This window comes from Pinus tabuliformis, chromosome 1_1, assembly GCF_031772625.1.
Source record: "Pinus tabuliformis cultivar Carrire ecotype Pingquan chromosome 1_1, CPIR1, whole genome shotgun sequence".
NCBI lineage: Eukaryota > Viridiplantae > Streptophyta > Pinopsida > Pinales > Pinaceae > Pinus > Pinus tabuliformis.
In genome coordinates, this window is record NC_142297.1 from 163,649,578 (window position 1) to 163,670,703 (window position 21,126).

At 40.1% G+C, this 21,126-nt stretch overlaps 2 pseudogenes across 1 annotated transcript in view; both read left to right on the forward strand.

Annotated features, from left to right (window-relative positions):
* LOC149212093 (MADS-box protein SOC1-like) overlaps positions 1-21,126 on the forward strand; it is a 244,664-nt pseudogene that overhangs the window by 46,746 nt on the left and 176,792 nt on the right. The gene's annotated exons all lie outside the window — the stretch shown is intronic.
* LOC149212094 (oxygen-evolving enhancer protein 1, chloroplastic pseudogene) lies at positions 8,083-9,044 on the forward strand (annotated as a pseudogene).

Sequence of the window (21,126 nt, forward strand, 5' to 3'; positions counted from 1 at the left end):
TCTGAGTAGTTTCTGGTGGAGAACTTCTGGGAGAAGCTGTCATTGGTTGACCTTGTTCCTCTAGGGGTAGGAACAACACTTTTAGGGACTTTGGATCCCTTGGATTATGGACATTTCATGCTTAGAGCTGTAAGGCACAAAAATGTCTATAACACGGCCCAAGGCATTACTAGTGCATCTATCATTTGGAAGGCTATCTCTCAGTCTATCAGTGTCATTAAGGAAGGACTGGCTTGGCGAATTGGAAATGGTGAGCAGGTGCGACTGGGTATAGATGCCTGGTTTGGATGTGGTAATGCACACATACTACCACTGGAGCTTCGACAAATCCTTGCAACGGATGGCATCACCCAGCTCTCTCATATTGAAGATGTTAGAAACTCAAACTAGATCTCCCAGAAATGGTTTAATGCACTAGATCTTGGGATTCCGGGAAGATGGAGCAGGGTGTGGCATCGTTTTATTAGTGCATTGGAGGAAGCTCACATCAGGATTACTTTACAGGAAGATGAAATTATTTGGGCATCTGCACCACATGGGCAATATACCCAAGGGATGGATACACAACACTAATTAATACCATGGCTCCGGTGGAGGTGAGATGGTGGTGGTGCCCATTATGGAAGCTTAAGGTTCCTCACAAAACCTGTCTCTTTATGTGGTCTATTTTATCGAATAAAGTGCCTACAGAGGTCAATCTAATGCATTGTGCCTTCCATGCTCCGTCTAGATGCTGCCTTTGCAAAGAAAATGCTGAGGATAATGATCATGTATTCCTTCATTTCCTAGTGGCTGGTCAGGTGTGGCTTCAGATCACTGCCTCCCTCAACATTATGCTTAGATGGGATGGGCCTCATCTATCTTGTACCTGGCAACGCTAGTGGAATGCTGCGGCTACACACAAAATCAGAAACCTCTCTCTGATTCTTTGCTGGGGTATTTTGCTGACCACGAATCGCTTTATTTTTCGCAATGCTACGTTCCATTGACCGACCGCTTGCAACTATATTGCTGCAATTTATCATTTGATCCTTAAGGATTCTCATCAACACCCCACTCGCGTCATTACTCCGGAAGTAATCAATACAAATATCCCCTAGGCTTATTTCGATGGGTCGACACAGACCGCCGGATGTGGGGGGGCGGGTGCGGTACTTCACATTAATGATTCACATTACCTCGAGAACAAATTGGGTCTAGGGAGAGGCATCAACAACTATGCTGACCTTAATTGTTTGAGATACCTCCTCATTTTTGCACTGGAACAAAACTTCCACAGAATTCAGTTCTATGGGGACTCAAAGCTTGTCATAAATTGGATCAACTCTGTATATCATTGTCACTTGCACAAACTCAGGGGCTTGCTGGATGAAGTCATCACAGTAAAATCACATTTTGATTTTATTGTATGCTCTCATATATACAAGGAAAGGAATGTAGTCGCTGATTTTCTTTGCAAGGAGGCCGCACAACAAGGCAGTGGTTGGTTCAAGAATTCCAAGATGAGGTGTTCTAACAATTTTTCCACTGACCATTCATTGAGTTAGATGTGTTTATATGATTCGTCGTTTTTGCTGTCCTTTTTATCTATCTCTATGCACTTATGGGACAGTTACATATATGTTAATATTATGCTTTTTATTGTAAATATTGAACTACATAATACTGTACTGGTTTGAATAGTTAGTCTTTTTACTGGTGATTTCTGCATTTCACTCATAATGATGATACAATATGTAATTTTCTTATTTTATTAATGAAAATTAATTAAAAATAATATTAGAAATTTTGAAAGTTTTATTTTAAATATTTGCAATGGACCTTTTAAATATAATAAGCTATAATACATCACATGATGCATAGTCCTTATGTTGGTCAATCCTGAAAAGGTTCCAGTAATTTAAAAAAGATTTTGTCATTTTATTATAGATAGTCCATATGATTAAAATATCATTTAGCTTTAGTGATTTTTTACAGATGTATTGAAAATAAATATAAAACACTCTAAATATAGAAAGAAATTAAATTCATATTTTAAATTAGAAAGATGATTAAATACAAATTTCCTTAGCCATTAAATACCAAATCCAAATCTCTAATATTTAATTGTTCTCCTAATGCTTGATATTGGGATGGTGTCAGCACTGAGCTGGAATCTTTCATGAACAGTATGTAAAACCTTAGATGACTCGGGAAAAGCAAAAGACAACTATGATAGCCACACTGTAAAAGCTCTAATGACTTGAAGAAAGAGAAAGACAACTATGCTAGTCACAATGATCAGCCCTTTGAAATGCTGCATTTCATGTTTCCTTGACCAAGAGATTTTACTTCTTGTTATGTTGTTATTCAAATTTACAATATTTGAATCACTAGAGACTTGAATACAAACCCATCACACAAAATTTTTGAGTTGAAAGTTATATAACTGCTGGAATACAAAAATAATGAATAGAAAATATGATCTTATTCATAATTGTGAAATTTGAAAATATATTGCACTTACTTTGTGCTCCTGAAATTTGCTCAAGACATTCCAAAAAATCTTTCTTAAACGTCCATGAAATTCACTCTACACTTTTTGGTAAAACCAATAAAGAGATTTACTCTAAACTTCTCGTTAACAACCAATAAATCTTGGATTTCGAACGAATTTCTCTCCGAGAGGGACGCTCTATAAATTCGTTCGTTGGACTTATTTTTCTCTCCCACAGGGAAGTTCTATGAATTCTCCAGTCCCTGGTATGTATGGTTAATGTCAATCTCTTTTAGAAGGTGCGACTGCTCTCTCTATCTTTTCACACGATAGCAAATATAGAATAATAAGTAAAATGTTTTGGGAATAATTAGCTGGATGTCCACTGCTGAATGACCCGGGCATAAACCTGTACACATTTTGGATTTCGTATGTCTAGGGTTTCTCATGGATGAATGGCCCTTAGAACAAACTTATCGAACTGTTTAGGCCAAATCAGAACAAACTTATTGAGCTCTTTAGGCCCAACAGCTTTGTTTCCTGATACACTAAGACTTCTCTCTCTATTTTTTCATACATGCGCAGATATACAGAATCATTGAAACGTTTGGGAATAACTATCTGGATATCGAGTGCTGAATGGTCCTCCGACAAACAGAAGTTGCTTTGGATTTTGGATGTGTGGAGTTTCCAGTGGACGCTTAACGTATCGAGTTATTTAGGACCAACAATATAATTTCCTGATCAGTGCAGACATGCTTCTACGACTTCTGAGTGGCTTAGGGTTATTCCTCTATTGTTAAATTCCGTCCTATATTCATTGTACTTCCTTCCCATTAACCAAAGCAGGAATATATTCAAACCTATTTATTCCAGAGGGTTTAGAAGGTTCAAACCTATTTAGACCAGAGGGTTGAGAAGGTTTGCTTTCAGTTGAACGCTTTCGAACATTTGCAGAAACACTAGTTCTGTAGGGTGGTTCATCTATCATTTAGAACAATTGACTTGGAAGCTGTAATGTATTGATTAATCATTCAAAAATCTTTTGTACTATTAAAGGATGATAAACAAACTCACAACCAATGACTGAAAATTTTCTGTACGTCAAATCAACTGCGTTTCTTTTTTAACAAATGACGTTAACATCATTAGACATAAAGCAGTATTTCTCTAAAAGCGAATGATGTGGACGTTATAAGCATACTGCTCCACACTGATTGAACTTACAGAAACTATAAGTTGCATAATAACAATATTAATAATAATAATAAATATTTGTAATGGCTTTACACTTTTAAATATAATAAGTTATAATATATAATATAATGCATATATTTTACACTGGTTAATTCTGAAAAGGTTAATTAAAAAAAGTTGTGACATTTTATTATTGGCGGTCAGATATGTAAGTAAAATGCAAGGAATCTAAGTGTAATGAATTTTAAGTTACAATAAGATTTATAGAGTTTGAATGTCAAAATTGTCTTTTAGAACCATTTTCTACTTATAATGTTTTTAATTATTAATAATAGCTATATAAAAATATAAAAGGTGTTACGGGTAGATTAGGTTTGCAAATTTTTATAACTTTCTTGAAAATATTTATAAAACATTTTATTATTTAATATATTTTATTAATAATAATTATAAGAAAGCATAAATCATAGTTTTGGTTTAGTAAATATTTATAATTTCTTTCAAAAATAAATATAAAACACTTTATATAAAGACATTCTTTTATATTTTAGATTAAAAATATGAATAAGAATTTAGTTAAATATATAAAGAGATTATATTTATATTTTAGATTAACAAGATGATTGAATAAGAATTTAGTAATTTTTTCCATAATGTTTGATGTTGAGATGGTGGAAGCAAGGACCTTCAATGTCTTATGGAAACTCATGTACAATATGTAAAAGTTGAGATTACTTGAAAATTAAGAAAAACAAATGTGATAACCACATTGATCATCTCTATAAATTGTTGCATGTAGAGTTTTTGCATTTCATGTTTTTTTTTTTACCTAGAAGCCTTGCTTCATATCACATGGTTGCTGAAATTACAATATTTGAATCCCCGAAAACTTAAATCCAAATCCATATCACTAAACCCAAGTTTTGAGTTGAGCTTATATACCTATTGGAAAACAAAGATAATGCATAGGAAAAAATATACTTTGTCCAATCATCAATACCCATGATTCTCAAATTTGATGATGTATATCCACTTAAATTGGCCCTCTTGAAATTCGCTTATATTATTCCAAACATCTATCTTAAACATCCCTGAAATCTATTATAACTTTCTTGGGAACGGGTAAATCTTGGATTTCAAATGAGGTCACAATAGTTTTTAAAAGTTTCCTAAAAGTTCCCATATAACAGGATTTTGTAAAGTAAATAAACACTTGCACGACATAGATATTTTATTGATGAAAAAAAATATAGGACTGCATTATAAATCATTTATAAGTTTTTTTAGCATCCACAAAGATGGTAGAGTTTTCTTTGGTAGAGTTTCACAAAGAAAGCTACATGCAAATCAAAGCTGTCATATCAAAATGTGGATAGAACGCTACAACAGAAGCTATACTGCAATGTCAACCTGATTTCTGCTACTACTTTGTCAAATTGAAATTATGATTCTAACATAGAAGCTCTGCTCTTTGAGGACAAACACCGTTTTTTCTCTCACGTTGAGTTCTTTTAACCAATATATCCTCCTTAGGTCACGTTCAACAATTACAAACTTCAATATAATTCAATTCTTGAAGTACTACTCAATGTAATAACTGCCTCCAATGATAAGAAGTTAGTCCGCACAGACCTCTCGTCCAACACATATACCGTTCACTCACTCTTTGGTCGCTGAACAGATAGAATAAGCATGTGGTTCAAAGTCCATATGCAACAATAGTCTACGCAACAAGCTCCTAAACCTAGTCGTTGAATGTTTCTTACATGATTGGAAAACCACTTTAATACATGCTGTTTCTTCTGTTGTTGAGCTAAGAGGCTCGTTCTCTAGTCCAGAATGATGTGTAACAATGTCTGGGTCATCAAAGTTTAAATTTTGATTATGTAAGCCAAAATAATTTAAAAAAAAAATCTAAATATTAAAAAAATTAAATAATTATACAAAACATTTAAATATTGTTGGCTCATAATTTTTTTTTACCTCACTAAATTGGATCCCCTCTCTCTCCTCATTTTAGATCAGTATTTAAAATGGATCTATGCTCCTTACTTATTCCAATCTTTACCCATAGCAAATTTAAGGAGACACTAAGCACTACCACCAATCGTCGCCCATGACTACCCACGGACGCTTAGAAAGGCTAAAGATTGTCTTGGTGTAGCATCCAAGTTCGACGGGTACCCTACACTGAGTGGATGCGCATGGTAGGCAGCACACGCGAGTTGGTGAAGCGCATGCCAAGAGTGTCCCGCACGATGGCAGGGTGCCGAGCGTCGCGCCGTGTCGTGCAGAGTATAACAGAGGGAGACTTGGCGGTAAGCGCTCGTGATAACAGAAAGTGTGTGGTGAAAGTGCAAGACATAGCTGCCTGTGCCTACCTAAGAGGCGCCCTGACGATGCGACGACATAGTAGCTAAGGCGAGCGACGGGCCGTGTTGGTGTACATGCACTTAGACTAGCTGTGTTGGTGTACATGCACCTAGATTAGCTCCAGTTAACTTATTGCTTGCATGTGGCACATGTACACATTAACATAAGATAAAGCACACTTCGCTTTAGTTAGCTTTAGTTATTGCATGTACAACTAAGCTTAACTTAGTTGCTTTTGTGTATTTATTCTAAAACTCATATTGTAGAATCAATTTTTCATTCTTTTCTCAATTCCTGCTCACTTCCTTCCTTCTCTTGCAAGCTTGTTATTGTTTTGCAGATCTAGATCTATCTGTGTATCTCAAAATCTTACATGGTATCGGAGCACAGGGATTTGTAATCAGTGCACAAGCAATTTTATTTGCAGGTTCAAAAGATTGAAGCAACAACAAAGAATGGAGTCTAAATTGGAGTTTCCACAATCGGAAATTCTCACTCCATATAATTATTTCGAATGGAAGCCAAAGATTCAACTTCATCTCAGAAGTAGAGGCTTATTCCGAATATCCATGGGAACGGAAGTTGAACCAACATCAGCAGTGGAGAAAACAAGATATTTCAATCGCATGGACGAGGCCTTCGGCATCCTATGTTTATCTATTTCTCCGGAACTGCTATTTCATGTTGAATCATGTTCAACTCCAAATGAAGTATAGAAAATTTTGGAAGATTGTTTGGAAAACATGATGAAATGCAAGGTCACATTCTCGAAAATGATTTAAACTCATTAGATCCGAGAAACATTGAGAACATTCAAGATTTTTTCACAAGGTATAAAGCCTTGTTGGTTCAGCTGAAAGTATGCGGGATCGACAAATCCAAGCAAGAAAAGCAGTTGATTCTTTCCATTTTATCAAAACTTGGTCCAGAGTATGTAGTATTCATCTCTACATTCCACATAGTCAGATCTGCAACTGGTGCAGATTGGAAGATGCCCTCACTGGATTCTTTTATTCAGTCTTTGATGCATGAGCAAGATAAGCTCATCAAAATGGGCACACTTAAAAATTCCAAAGCAAATGCAGTTACTGTGCATGCAAAAGGATCTGGGTCAAAGGAAAGGAAAGGAACGAAAGGGCAATCAATGTGCAATTATTGCCACCGTGGTTTTCATCCTGAATCTGCATGCATGAAGAAGACTATAGATCTTCTGGCGCAAAAACTCCAGCAACACAATCTTGGAGACCACATTCCTGAGAATGCTAAGAAGAAGTCTGGAGAAAAAGCACCATATCCAAGAGGTAACGGGCATGCTTTGATTGCTCTTCATTCTGCACCACAAGAATGGATCATCGATTCAGGAGCTTCACATCATATGGCTTCTTCAAAGGAATCCTTTTCTTCTCTACATGCATACTCAGGTCCTCCCATTCTCATGGGGGATAATTCTGCAGTTGCAGCAACTGGACAAGGAAGAATGCAATTCGAATATGGAAGTTTTGAAAATGTCTTGCATATTCCAAGGCTTTCTGTGAATCTTCTCTCAGTGTATCAGATGACACACACAAGCAGCGGAAGGAAAGTGGAATTTACCCCAGATTCTGTGAGCATTTATGACATGCAAACCAACTTGAAGATTGCATCTGGCAAGGTAAATGATCAATCTCGTCTGTATACATTTTCTGATTTTGTTCCTCAATCAAATGGCCAAGTTATTCTTGATGCGCAGTCGCCGAAAAGCATGCTTCATGTTATGCCGCCTCCGTCGAAATATGATTACTCTCAAGGACAGAAACCTTTGTCTGGCTTGTTGCCATTGACGGAGCAGGGTTCATGTTCTCTACAAAACGCTGGTTCATACGAAGATGCGGAAAGTTCTTGCGATGAATCTTATTATGAATCCAGCGCTTTAGAGAGTCCAACTCATGTAAAGAACGAAACATCCGAGGAGGCAATTACCGCCGAAATCTTTAAAGAGGTCGAAGACACCAAACCTTACATTCTGTCAAGCAAGGCGATCCAAAAGCTACACCATGTCGAGCCAAAGAAGGATAACATAGCAGCCATGGCCGCGTCCCTCGCAACAGGATCCGCGCTACAAGCCGCGGCCACGCTTCTCCAACCAACAAAGCTCAGCGTCACGCGTAGCTCCTCCAGGCTATCGTCCTCGTCCTCGCATGTCTCAAGGGCCTTCGGATTCGAAGCCGCGACCTCTGCGTGGGTGTCCTGCTCCTTGCAGGACGACGTCAAGGAATTCGCCGAGAAGTGCGCCGGCGCAACCAAGATCGCAGCAGTCACCCTCGCTGCTTCCGCCCTCGTCGCCTCCGGCTCCGGCGCGGAGGGTCCCCCGAAGCGGCTGACGTACGATGAAATCCAGAGCCAGACGTACCTGGAAGTGAAGGGCTCCGGCACAGCGAACCAGTGCCCGACAATCGACGGCGGCGTGGAGGGTTTCCCGTTCAAGGCGGGGAAATACGAGATGAAGAAACTGTGCATGGAGCCGACTTCCTTTACCGTGAAGGCGGAGGGCACGAACAAGAACCTTCCACCGGACTTCCAGAAGACGAGGCTCATGACCCGGCTGACCTACACGCTGGACGAGATCGAGGGCCCGCTGGAAGTCTCATCGGATGGCAAGCTCAAGTTCGAGGAGAAGGACGGCATCGACTACGCGGCGGTCACCGTTCAGCTGCCCGGAGGCGAGCGCGTGCCCTTCCTGTTCACCGTCAAGCAGCTTGTGGCCTCGGGCACGCCCGAGAGCTTCAGCGGGCAGTTCCTCGTGCCGGCCTACCGTGGCTCCTCCTTCCTGGACCCCAAGGAGCGCTACGGCGTTTCGTTTCTGTGCTATACCAGTAATCATCCGTGCCCTCAAGGGTCTCATGATTCTCCCAGAGTAGCTTTCAGCTGGAAATACCGAAAATTGGAAAATAAACCAAATCTTACATCTATTCGAACAGACGTTAGTCCATCGCCAGCGAAATCATGGGATGCCTCATGAAGCCGCGCAGACGATACAATGTTGCAGTACTCCGTCGAACGGGCAGTGGTTTCTTTTCTCTACTTTTGCATTATATTTTGAGGGGGGGTTTTCTTCCCACTGGGTTTTCCCTCTTTCCTCCTTTTTTATGCATTGTATATGGGTACCTAAAATGGCCGTGTTGCCGGGACTCATTCATTTTGCATCACACTCACCTAAGTTATGCTTAAGGGGGGGTGTTGGTGTACATGCACTTAGACTAGCTGTAGACTAGCTCTGTTGGTGTACATGCACCTAGATTAGCTCCAGTTAACTTATTGCTTGAATGTGGCACATGTACACATTAACATAAGATAAAGCACACTTAGTTTTAGTTAGCTTTAGTTATTGCATGTACAACTAAGCTTAACTTAGTTGCTTTTGTGTATTTATTCTAAAACTCATATTGTAGAATCAATTTTTCATTCTTTTCTCAATTCTTGCTCGCTTCCTTCCTTCTCTTGCAAGCTTGTTATTGTTTTGCAGATCTAGATCTATCTGTGTATCTCAAAATCTTACAGGCCGAGGTAGAGAGAGCAGCACATGGGGCAATGACCAAAGATGACGTGCGGTTTAATCGAGTGACGACGGATGGATAACGTGAAAGTAAATGCAAGGAAATTGCCTAGGCAGAGGTGTGCCGAGCTACCCAGTGGCAGGTTGGCCAGGGGTGTTACACGAACATGATGGGTCCACTCAAGAACGTAGAGGGGTGTCGATCCACTTTGATAATTCGGCTAAGGAGCGTATAAATACAAGGAAGGAAGTCGCCCAAGAGAAGAAGACATCGCAGAGGAAACACTTAGGCAGGTATGCGATATTGCCGGATGTTGAAATTCGCACAAGGTAGAAAAGGACACAATAGTAGAGCGACGGGCAGAGTGAGGCTTGCCCAGTGAGCCTCCACGACTAGTCTGAATGATGTCTTTGTTCTGGGAAGGAATTTCAGAGTTTCTTAGGCAAGTCGCACTATGTGGGCAAGGCTACACGTTTCAGGCAGAAGTGTGGGCAGGGCTTCACGACTCAGGCCCAACGTGCAGGGTGAGTTGGGCTACTTGGGAAGAATTGGGTGGACAAGTCACTTGTGCAACCAGGCAACTACTACACCATTGTAATTTGTAAAATATATTTGTATTGAATCTGTTGAAGTATTATAATAGTTGCGGCAAACTTGTTTTGGGGAGTTGCCCCCTCCCATCGCAAATATGTGGTATCTACGATATCACAATGTTTTACATTTGTATTGTAGTTTGGTTATTGCACATTGCTATCACACATTTGTATGACAGTGGAATGATAAACAGAGTAATTCAATTTCCACTGCATTTGAATAACTGAAGAAGGAAAAGTTGAACAAAAAATTAACTAAGTGTTGGAATATGCGTAGTCCGGGTAAAAGTAATTCTAAAATTGAAATTGCGTCGGTGCCGTACAATGACCATGATGGATGAAATCACGAGTGTGGGGTTGGGAGAGTTGGTATCAAAGCTTGGTTCAGGCAGTACTAAGCTGATTAGAAGGCAAGTTTGGTAGCAGCGACGACATGTTGGGGTCAGGGCCGAGATGAACAGATTGGGCACAACTATTATAAGCAGTTTAGTGATTGGTTGTAGTGTGACGTAGGGGAAGTTTGGCAATGGCAAGGAAGCAAGTCAGGGGCGAGCTGAACAGATTTGGCACAACTACTGTAAGCAGTTTAGTGATTGGTTGTAGTATGACGTAGGGGAAGTTTGGCAATGGCAAGGAAGGAAGTCAGGGCCGAGCTGAACGAAGCATAGTTTATGTTTGTGACATGTTCTCAAAAAAAATGATGGCAAACAATGTTGAGTAACCGCAGGTAATGGGTGAATCTAGTGTTAACGTCGAGGTTGTTTTCATAAACAAAATGTTGGACCGAATGGACGAGTTGAACACAAAGATGGATGTGCTTGAGGCAAGGAATGCCGAACTTAGGGAGAAGGTCATCGAGCCAGGAGAAAGTTATTTAGGCCTCAAGGTGCAATACCATTATCTTGAATGGAGATATGATCAAATTGGGAACGGATGTTAAAGGACTTGAAGGTTTGAAGGACCAAGGCATGGATGAGATCGAAAAATTGCAGAAGAGACTTTTCGAGGCTCTTAACAAGATTGCGATTATGAAGAAAGTGGTTAGGCAAGGTTTGATTGGCGAAATTTCCAAATCAAGATTAAATAACCAGATTCATACGATGGAATGAGAAGCGTGAAAACACTTGGAAACTTTCTGTGTGATATTGAGCAGTACCTCGAACAGTTGGAGATTGCATCAGAAGAGACCAAGGTGAAGGTTGTTGAACAATTCGTTGCAAAGGATGCCAATATGTGGTTGAGCTGGAGAGTGGATGAGATTTCCCATGGCGATGTTGAGGACATCTCAACTTGGGAAGAAATTAAGGAAGCACTATTGGCTCATTTCAGCCCATAGGATCAAACTTGGGATGTACGTACGAATATTAAGTACATGAAGCAAACTTGATGTCTGGAAGCTTATGAACAAGAATTTGAGAGTCTAATCTTGGAGTTACTCGACATAGGGGAGAGAGACAACTTCTTCAACTTCATCATTAAATTGAAACCTTGGGCATGCAATGAGGTGAAGTAGCAAAAGATCAAAACACTTCAGGAGGAATTCGTTGTAGTTGATAGATTGGTAAACCATCATGAAGAAAGGGTAGAAGAGAAGAAGAAGAAGTCTGAGAAAACTCAAGAGTGATTCGAATTGGATCCATAAAGAATGATTAACAGAGCCATGGTTGTACCAGGTCAAAACAAACTTCAAAGAATTCACAACAGCTATCAAAAACACCTCCAAACCAGTGGCAATGGCAGCCAGCGTGGAACGACGAGGACCTTGGTCAAAGCGCTCTGACCTAGGCCCATAGAGACTGCGTGGGAGGCGAAATTAGCCCTTAGGAGGTCCGGATTGGGAAACAGAGGCAATTTTGCACATCGCTGGGCGAAAAACCTCAAAATGGAGAAGCCTCGAGCACTCGGTCGCATGGGAGCCAGAAAACCGTGGGACAAAAGGCTAAGCGCTAAAGGCGGGACCCGCTCCAAAACTGGCAGTATTGATCGGAGACATCCATGGGCGGTAAGCAGTTTTGATGGAAAAGGAGTGATTCCACTCAGCGCCCGACATGTGGCAATCGGAGGAGAGAGAAAATTGCCGCTCATCGTGCGCTAACAGTTGAGTTAGTCAATCGCATGGGATGAGCAAACGACGTCGGATCTGGGGGCTCCAGATTTAATGACTGAGATCGCGCCCGATGGGGAAGACGGATTTAACGAGGGAATAAGCCGTGATATAAAAGAATTTGAGGTCCGCTTTGACTGCCAAGGTGGCGGAAGACTCATTCCATGACGTAACCGAAGAATTGAACCGACGAAACGCTGGCACAGTTTGCAGGAGGACAAGTGGCCACTCCCTGAGAGCCTGATGATGACGCCGAGAACAGGGAACTCCAAGCACAGCTGCGAGCAGGCGAATCGATGGAGGCGGAAGAGGAAACGAATAGCTGTGAGCTCGAATGGTTTAAAGCCATGAATGGAGAACAGAAAAGACGGAAGAGTCGGGAACCCGAAGAGGAAACCTGAAGACAGAAGATAGAGAAGAGAAAGAATCAGTGAAGCAAAAAGCAAAAAGAAGACAGAAGGGCTGAGCTGACCAAAGGCAGCATCGAGCACCAGAGAGCTTGAGAGACTCAAGCCATCCCTGAGAGGATCTGTCAGACCAGAGAGGTCAAAGAGCTGGCAAGAAAAGAGTCTGTGTACTCTAAGTGGTTTTGGGGAATCCAAGAAACCACCCTGCCAAGCCAATCTGTTTTAGGAGACTCATACTGAGCTCCTTCATTGTAATTCTCTGCTTCAAGACACAATAAAAGAAGGCCACCACGGAGAGCTGGACCGGAGATGTAGCCGTGGAGGATAGGGTGAACTTCTTATTAATTTCTTGTGTTCTTGTATTTGCTTACTGTATTTCTCTTCTGTTTTCCATTTCAAGTGTCTGTGTATTTGCAATCTGATCGATTTGTTGCTTAAATAACATATACACACACCAAGATATGACTCTGTAATACTTTCATTTAATAATCTTTAACTGAGGTCACTCATAGGGTGATCACTAGATCAAGTGGTATCAGAGCTTTAGGCTGTAAGGTTAAACAAGCTTGTGTTGGTTTAGCTGTTGAATGCTCACTAGATCAAAGCTCAAATTAGGAGAAGGAGAGTTTGTCGAAACTAATCCTGAAATTGGGAGAGGCTATCCTTGGAAGACAATGTCAGAGGAAGTTTCTGTGGGGCCAGATCCTCAATTCATAAAGAGCTTCCTAGCTATAAAGTCTATGGTAGAAGAAATGTATAGGGACCTTAGAAAGCATAAGGATGAAGATTCATCAGGTTCTAAACAAGCCAAAGAAGAAGATGAGTCTCATTCCCATGACCACTCAAAAGGAAAAGGGAAAGAGGAAAGCTTCCTCACACCTCCTAATAGCCCTGTGCATAATAAGAAAGCATTTTTGATCAAGCTAGATGTTAAATTTGACTTGTCTATATATGATGGAGAGCTAAATGCTGAAAAGTTGGACCATTGGATTAGATAAATTGATGTGTATTGCAGAGTGCAGAACATCGATTCAGACAAGAGCAAAATTGAGCTGGCAAGCCTATGCCTAGGAGTCACTGGCTTGGTTTGGTGGGAAGGCAGAACCCAAGCTGACATGAAAAGACATGGAAAGACCATCTATGTCTGGAGTGACTTTGTTGCTGCAATTAAGAAGCAGTTCTATCCATTGGCCTACATTCAACAAGCCATGATGAGTTGGAAAACTCTTCAGCAGTTGAAAGGGCAAAGTGTGCAAGGGTACACTCAAAGGATTTAGAAAGAGAGCATTAATTATAAGTATCTCATTAGACTCAACAGAGACTCTTTCGAAGTACATTGGTGGTCTACACAGCTACATGAGGCATACCATCCTCATGTTTAATACCACTAATATAGATGAGGTATCTATACAAGCTACTCATCTATAAGCTAGAGTAAAGAATGAAAATCCAGAAGTTGGGGGACCATCCCAACCCACTGCAAGCAAGAGCAAGAGGAAAAGAAAGCAGAAGTGGAAAGCAAGGAAGGTTAACACTGCATAGAAAGGCAAAACTTCATGCACTCACTGTAAAAAGGATGGGCATGATGATGAGCACGTTGGATTCTGCATCCAGAGTTGAGACCTAAGAAGTCTGAGGGCAAGAAGAAGAAGACTGCTGCAGCTATTCAGAAAGATTTGGGGTCAGACTCGGGAGATGAAACAATCATTGCAGCCACAGGTGTAAAAGGTAAGAATTCTGAAGCATCTACTAGTAATTCTGCTCAATCTGTTATTGATGAAGAACATGAGAGAAGAAGACATGAGCTTTTCCATATTCGAGTTATTTCCAAACATCAAAAGATTGATACTTTGTTTGATAGTGGCTCACAAGTAAATTTGATTTATGAAGCAATTGTAAAGAAATTGGGATTAGCAACTACACCTCACAAGAAACCATACCCATTAGGATGGTTGAATGATAAAGCACAACTACAAGTGACTAGATAATGCAAACTCAAGTTTTCTTTTGGGTCAACATTTGTAGATGAGGTTGAGTTAGACATAATTCCTTTGGATATATGTGGAATTGTTTTAGGGAGTCCTTACTTGTATGATAGAAAGACTATTTTCTATAGAGTTGAGAACAAGTATCTACTTGTTAAAAATGGAATCGAATACATTGTAAGAGCTCATAAGCTCAAGAATAATTATACTCTCATAAATTCAGGGTAGATGAAAAGAATGATAAATTCATGCAAACAATTCTTACTAATGGTTGTAAAGGAAAAGAAACCTGATAAAACCAATGTATTTGAGGGCTGTAATGCTAAGTAGCAAGATGATATAGAAAATATTTTTTTAGAGTATGATGTTCTGTTTCAAGAACCTAAAGGTTTGCCACCCAAAAAGGAAATAGTACATGATATTATTTTGCAGCAAGATGTTCCATTGCCTAACATTGGAATGTACAGGTTGTCTGTTTTAGAGAATACTAAAATCAAGAAGTAGGTGCAGGTGTTGCTCGAGAAGGGTTTCATCAGGCCTAGCACATCACCATGTGGGTCACCAATCGTTTTGGTGAGAAAGAAAGATGGCTCGTGGAGAATGTGCATTGACTACTGAGCACTGAATAAGATAACAATAAAAAATCGTTATCCCTTTCTTCGGATAGATGATCTTCTAGATCAATTGAAGCAAGTTGTTTATTTCACCAAGATGGATTTGCACAGTGGATACTATTAGGTCAGCGTTGCAGATCAAGATGCATGGAAGACTGCTTTCAAAACAAAGCAGGGATTGTATGAGTGGCTGGTTATGCCTTTTGGCTTGACCAATGCCCCTGCTACTTTCATGAAATTAATGAATGATGTACTCTGACCTTTTCTTGATGATTTCGTTATTATGTATCTGGATGACATTATGATTTTTAGTAAAACGTGGGAAGAACACTTAAAGCATCTTAAGCAGACATTGGATTTGAAAAGAGAAAAACCTTATGTTAAACTCTCAAAATGTGAATTTGGCAAAACATCTCTAAATTAGTTGGGTAATATAGTAGGGGGTGGTGAATTGAAAATAGATCCCTCTAAAGTGCCAATCATTGTAAACTGGCCTAAACCCAAGTTTGCTATAGAAGTGAGAAGCTTCTTAGGAGCATCACAATATTGGAGGAAGTTCATCTCTAACTTTTCCTCAATTGCAGCTCCCTTACATGATTTGACAGGATTGAACAAGGTGTTTCAGTGGGGAGGCAAACATCAGAAAACCTTTGACACCTTGAAAGAAAAGATTATTACAGCACCTGTACTAGCACTGCCTGATCTACAAAGACCATTTGAGATCCAAACAGATGCCAATGACTATGCCATGGGAGCAGTGTTGACACAGCACGGTAAACCCATATGTTATCATTTTGAGACTTGTAATCCTGCAGTAGTTAACTATCCTACATATGATAAAGAATTGTATGCATTAGTTCAGAGTGTGAAAAGGTGGAAACATTATTTGATGGGCAAAGAGACAGTAATACGTACTGATCATCAACCACTTCAATATCTACACTGCCAAACTAAGTTGCAGCAATCAAGACATTACAGGTGGATGGGTTTACTACAACAGTTTCATTTAGTTATCAGATATAAAAAGGGCATAAACAACAAAGTTGCAGACATGTTGTCTAGACCCATTATGCATGCATCTACTATACGTAAGCATAATTTTGTACTACATGAAAGCTACATTGAACAATATGCTCAAGATATAGACTTTAAAGATGTATATGCAACTTTGAGTCAAGGCAAAAGAGTAGAAGAATTGGATTATCATGTGAAGGACCGACTCTTGTATCATTGTGGGAAACTCTGCATTCCACAAACAGAGAGAGTAAAGATAATTAGAGAGGCACACACTTCTCTAATATCAGGTCACTTTGGGGTAAGTAAAATAGTTGCACAGCTGCAAAGATTTTGTTATTGGCCGAAAATGAATGAGACAGTTTCTAGATATGTAAGAGGGTGTACTATGTGTGCTAAAAGCAAGCCCAACAATAGAAAACTAGGCTTGTACACTCCATTACCAGTTCCTTCTCACCCTTGGGAAAGTGTTTCCATGGATTTTGTTGGAGGACTGCCTAAATCTAGGAAAGGTCATGATTATCTATATGTGGTTGTGGATAGGTTCAGCAAAATGTGTATTTTGATACCCTATAATAAACATATTATAGCTGAACAAACTAGAAAACTGTTCTTTGAACATGTATGGGTTCATTTTGGATTACCCACTTCTATTGTATCTGATCGAGACACCCGATTTGTGGGGAAGTTTTGGTCAAGTCTGTGGGAGCTGATGGACACCCAACTGAAGAAAAGCACAACTTTTCATCCACAAACCGATGGCCAGACAGAAGTAGTTAACAAGACAGTGATCCAGTTACTCAGAGGATATTGCAGCAAGCATCCTAAGCTTTGGGATGAACACTTGTGTTATGTGCAGCATGCTTACAACAGAGAAAAACACTCTTCTACATAGAGATTTCCTTTTGAGACCTGTTTTGGTTTCATACCAATGTCTCCTTTGGATTTTGTCTTTGGTAGAGATGCCACAATTGATGGACACAGTGATGTGGACAAGGCAACTAGGTTCATTGAACAGATCCAGGAGATCCACTAGGTAGTACAGGAACAGCTGGAAAAGATCCAAGCCAAATACAAGGCAAGGCATGACAAGCATCAGATGGAGTATAGTTTTCAAGTTGGAGACCAGGTTTGGCTGTATATCACCAAGGACAGGATGCAAGGTGAAGGTAAAAAACTAAAGCCTATCAGGTATGGACCTTTTAGGATACTTGAGAAGATTGGTGAAAAGGCTTTTCGCCTTGATCTACCAGCATACATGCACATCTACTTAGTCGTAAATGTAAATTGCCTGAGATCGTTTGAACCTTCAATGATTGAGGATTCTGAAGAGCAGAGTCTATTGCCTTCTATTGATGATCTGCTACCCGAATATTTGAATGAATTGCAGGAAGACACAGTCTTAGACAAGAAGGTGAGGACAACGCGTAGAGGAGATGTTGAGTACCTCGAAATTGGACTCAAAGGTTCAAAGCCAAGCAGTGCAAAGTGGATTGAGATTGGACAAGTGAGAAAGCAGTACCCTCACTTAGTCGATGCTTGAAAGAAAACCAACTTTTGGTGGTCCAAAAGATTTTTAGTGGGAAGGTCGTGATCCGAATTGGATCCATAAATAATGATTAACAGAGCCATGGTTGTACTAGGTTGGGACAAACTTCAAAGAATTCACAACAATGATCAAAAACACCTCTAAACCAGTGGAAATGGCAGCCAGTGTGGAATGACGAGGACCTCTATCAAAGCGCGCTGAGTGAGGCCCATGGAGACTGTGCAGGAGGCGAAATTAGCCCCTGGGAGGCCTGGATCGGAAAACAGAGGCAGTTTTTGATGCGCGGTTAGCGCTAATCGCGCATCAGTGGGCAAAAAACCTCAAAATGGAGAAGCCCCGAGCACTTGGTCGCGTGGAAGCTGGAAAATCGTGGGACAAAAGGCTAAGCGCTAAAGGCGGGACCCGCTCCAAATGTTATATATGTAGGGGGATAATATGTTGGAAATAATACTAAGGGGGGGTGAATCAATATTATTAAATCATTAATATTTTCATTTTCATACTCAGATTCATATACGCTACTTCAGTTAAGGATACCCGCGTATATTCGCAATTGTGTTTAATGCAACTAGTGTATATCCAGTAAACTTATGATTCAGTTAGTTGATCTTCAATGAGTGCATCGGAACATTTTTAACCATATTAATAGTAAACATGTGCAGTAAAACAGAACAAATCATCACACATAAGGAGCACACATGAACACCATGATATAAGGTGGAAACCCAATGTGGGTGAAAACCACCTGCTGCAATTCGTCTTTATATTCCTTTAATAAGAAACTTCTTTTTACAATATTTATGTACTGGTGCAGTCTTATACCAGTACGCAGGCTTCTACCTGAAGAACGCTACAACCTTCTCTCGTTCTCCAGCTTCTCTTGGAAGGGAGCTACAACCCGCTTAACTCTTGTACTAGCTGATCCATTTACTAGTACGTAGGTGCCGGCCTACTGAAGGCTCTAAACTTCATTCGTTTTCTAGCGACTATTGGAAGGGCGCTGCAACCCCCTGGCTCTTGTACTGGCCGATATGTTTACCAGTACATAGGCGTCGGGCTACAAAAGGCTACAATCTTCTCTCTTCCTCTAGGGACCATGTTTCATAAATTTTCATATTGGATACAACTGAAGCACAACACCATAATCTGAAGGCCACGTTTCATCCAATTTTCATACTGAACCCATCAACAACATTGAAGCACAAAATCAATCACCACTGCAAAACACCCATCAACTACACTTGTATCATCGATCTCTGAATCACCCAATACTGAAACATTGAAACCCTGTCAACATCGCAATCACTAAAACATAAAATAGACAACAAAACTCTGCAATAACAACCAGATCCAACTGCAACTTCAGAATATCATACTTCATACTGTATATGCTACTCTGATGAACCCAACGTGCGTGTATACGCGCTTTTACTAAAGCGAACCCGCATACAGATCTGCAAATTCTAACTTATAACTTTGCAGCTATTCCAGACATCAATTATACCTAGAACATAACGTTTACAGAATAAACATGCATCAATAATTCAGATCTACCCTATCCATAATCAAACCATATAATGATAAAACATTCCAAGCCTTAAGATCTCGAGCCATTGTTCATCATATTCACATGGGTGCATCCTTGGTTCAGATCAAGAAAAGCATCACAAACCCATAACTAGCGTACTATATCTCACACTTCATCAGAAATCCCTTACTTCACCCTTGGCCTAATGATCTTCTCCTTATATGGGTTTAGGCTTCTCTCAATACCATGGTCCAAGACCATCTTGAACCAATACGTTGGACCCAATACCTGGGGTCAACACTTCGGACCAAATACCATGGACCAATACCAAACTACCATGGACCAAATACCACAGACCAAAACTTAGTTTTCGACATGTACGTGCATTTCCTTCTGTGAACCTGTGTGTGTACGTATATGCGTCTTCTGTTATCCTCATCCGCGTGTATGCGCACTTTCATCAAGGTTAACCTGCGTGTACCTCTCTCTTGACCTGTTGTACTATGATCTGTCATCTGATTGAGTTGCCACCTATATCATACCTCTTAGTGAGTTTCCATCAAGGACAACACCTGTATCATAATGCCAACAATCTCCCCCTTTGACATCAACGGCAAAGGGCTGACCAAGATATTCTGTTTTTTGATATACATTCCGCTGTCCATGCTCCCCTAAGTACATGCTGAAGTTTCTAATTGAGCTCCCCATTTCTACATGCCAAGATGTACCAATCTGTCCATGCTCCCCCTGAGCACATGCAAGGTCTGCAAAAGCATAACATGACTCTAGACATACATCAGTCTCCCAACCCAGTGGGGATACACCATTTTGACTCATCCACCCAAGTGGGGATATACCAAATGTTTATACATGACTCAAAAATAAGAAACATTACATAATCCATCCTATGCATAGTGTGGTTACAAATCAAAGACGAGCAATCTAATCAAGACCATGATAGTCATCAGCGACTATCATACACAATATATGATTTGCACCATAAGCATCAGCATCCAGCTCAGTAACCTGCAATACCATTCTTTTGACCAACCAGCAAGATGTATCATTTAGCCACATAGGCATCATCACCAAAGACTTCTAACCATAATGCCAACAATGCATTATTAGAAGTATATGCTCCCCCTGAACCTGTGTCATACGATCATCAAACAGTGACTGAACCATATCAGACTTCTGTACTGCTGCTTTTCTTCAGAACATCATATACGCGACTGTGCAGCGTCTAACTCGCATATGTACACGACTTGTCTTTATGAAACCTGCGTATGAGTTTTAGAACACTGATGTTCCACACTTTCAGCTTCCTCTGGGTCTGTCATGTCTGTGTACTCTGCTATGCCACATATTTCTGGCTGTACTTCCTTTTTCTTCCATATCTTCAACTGTGATGATGTTTTCTCCTTTTGGTATGGTGTCCACAATCTTCTCCTGCATTCCTTTGCTATGTGTCCAAGCTTGTTACATGCATAACATCTTACATGTTTCATATTCCTTCTAAAACAGTCAATGGCTTTGTGACCAAACATATTGCAAGCAAAACAATATCCCTTAAAGTACCTAGAACGTGATGATCTTTCTGTGTGACGGTCTTGAACCATTCTACTTCTGCATCTGGCTGCGACATGTCCAAGGTTATGACATACATAACATTCAACATTATTCATCGGAGGAAATAATTTTCTATGACTTCCACAGTTAGGATTTCATAAAAAAATACCCGATTTCATAAAAA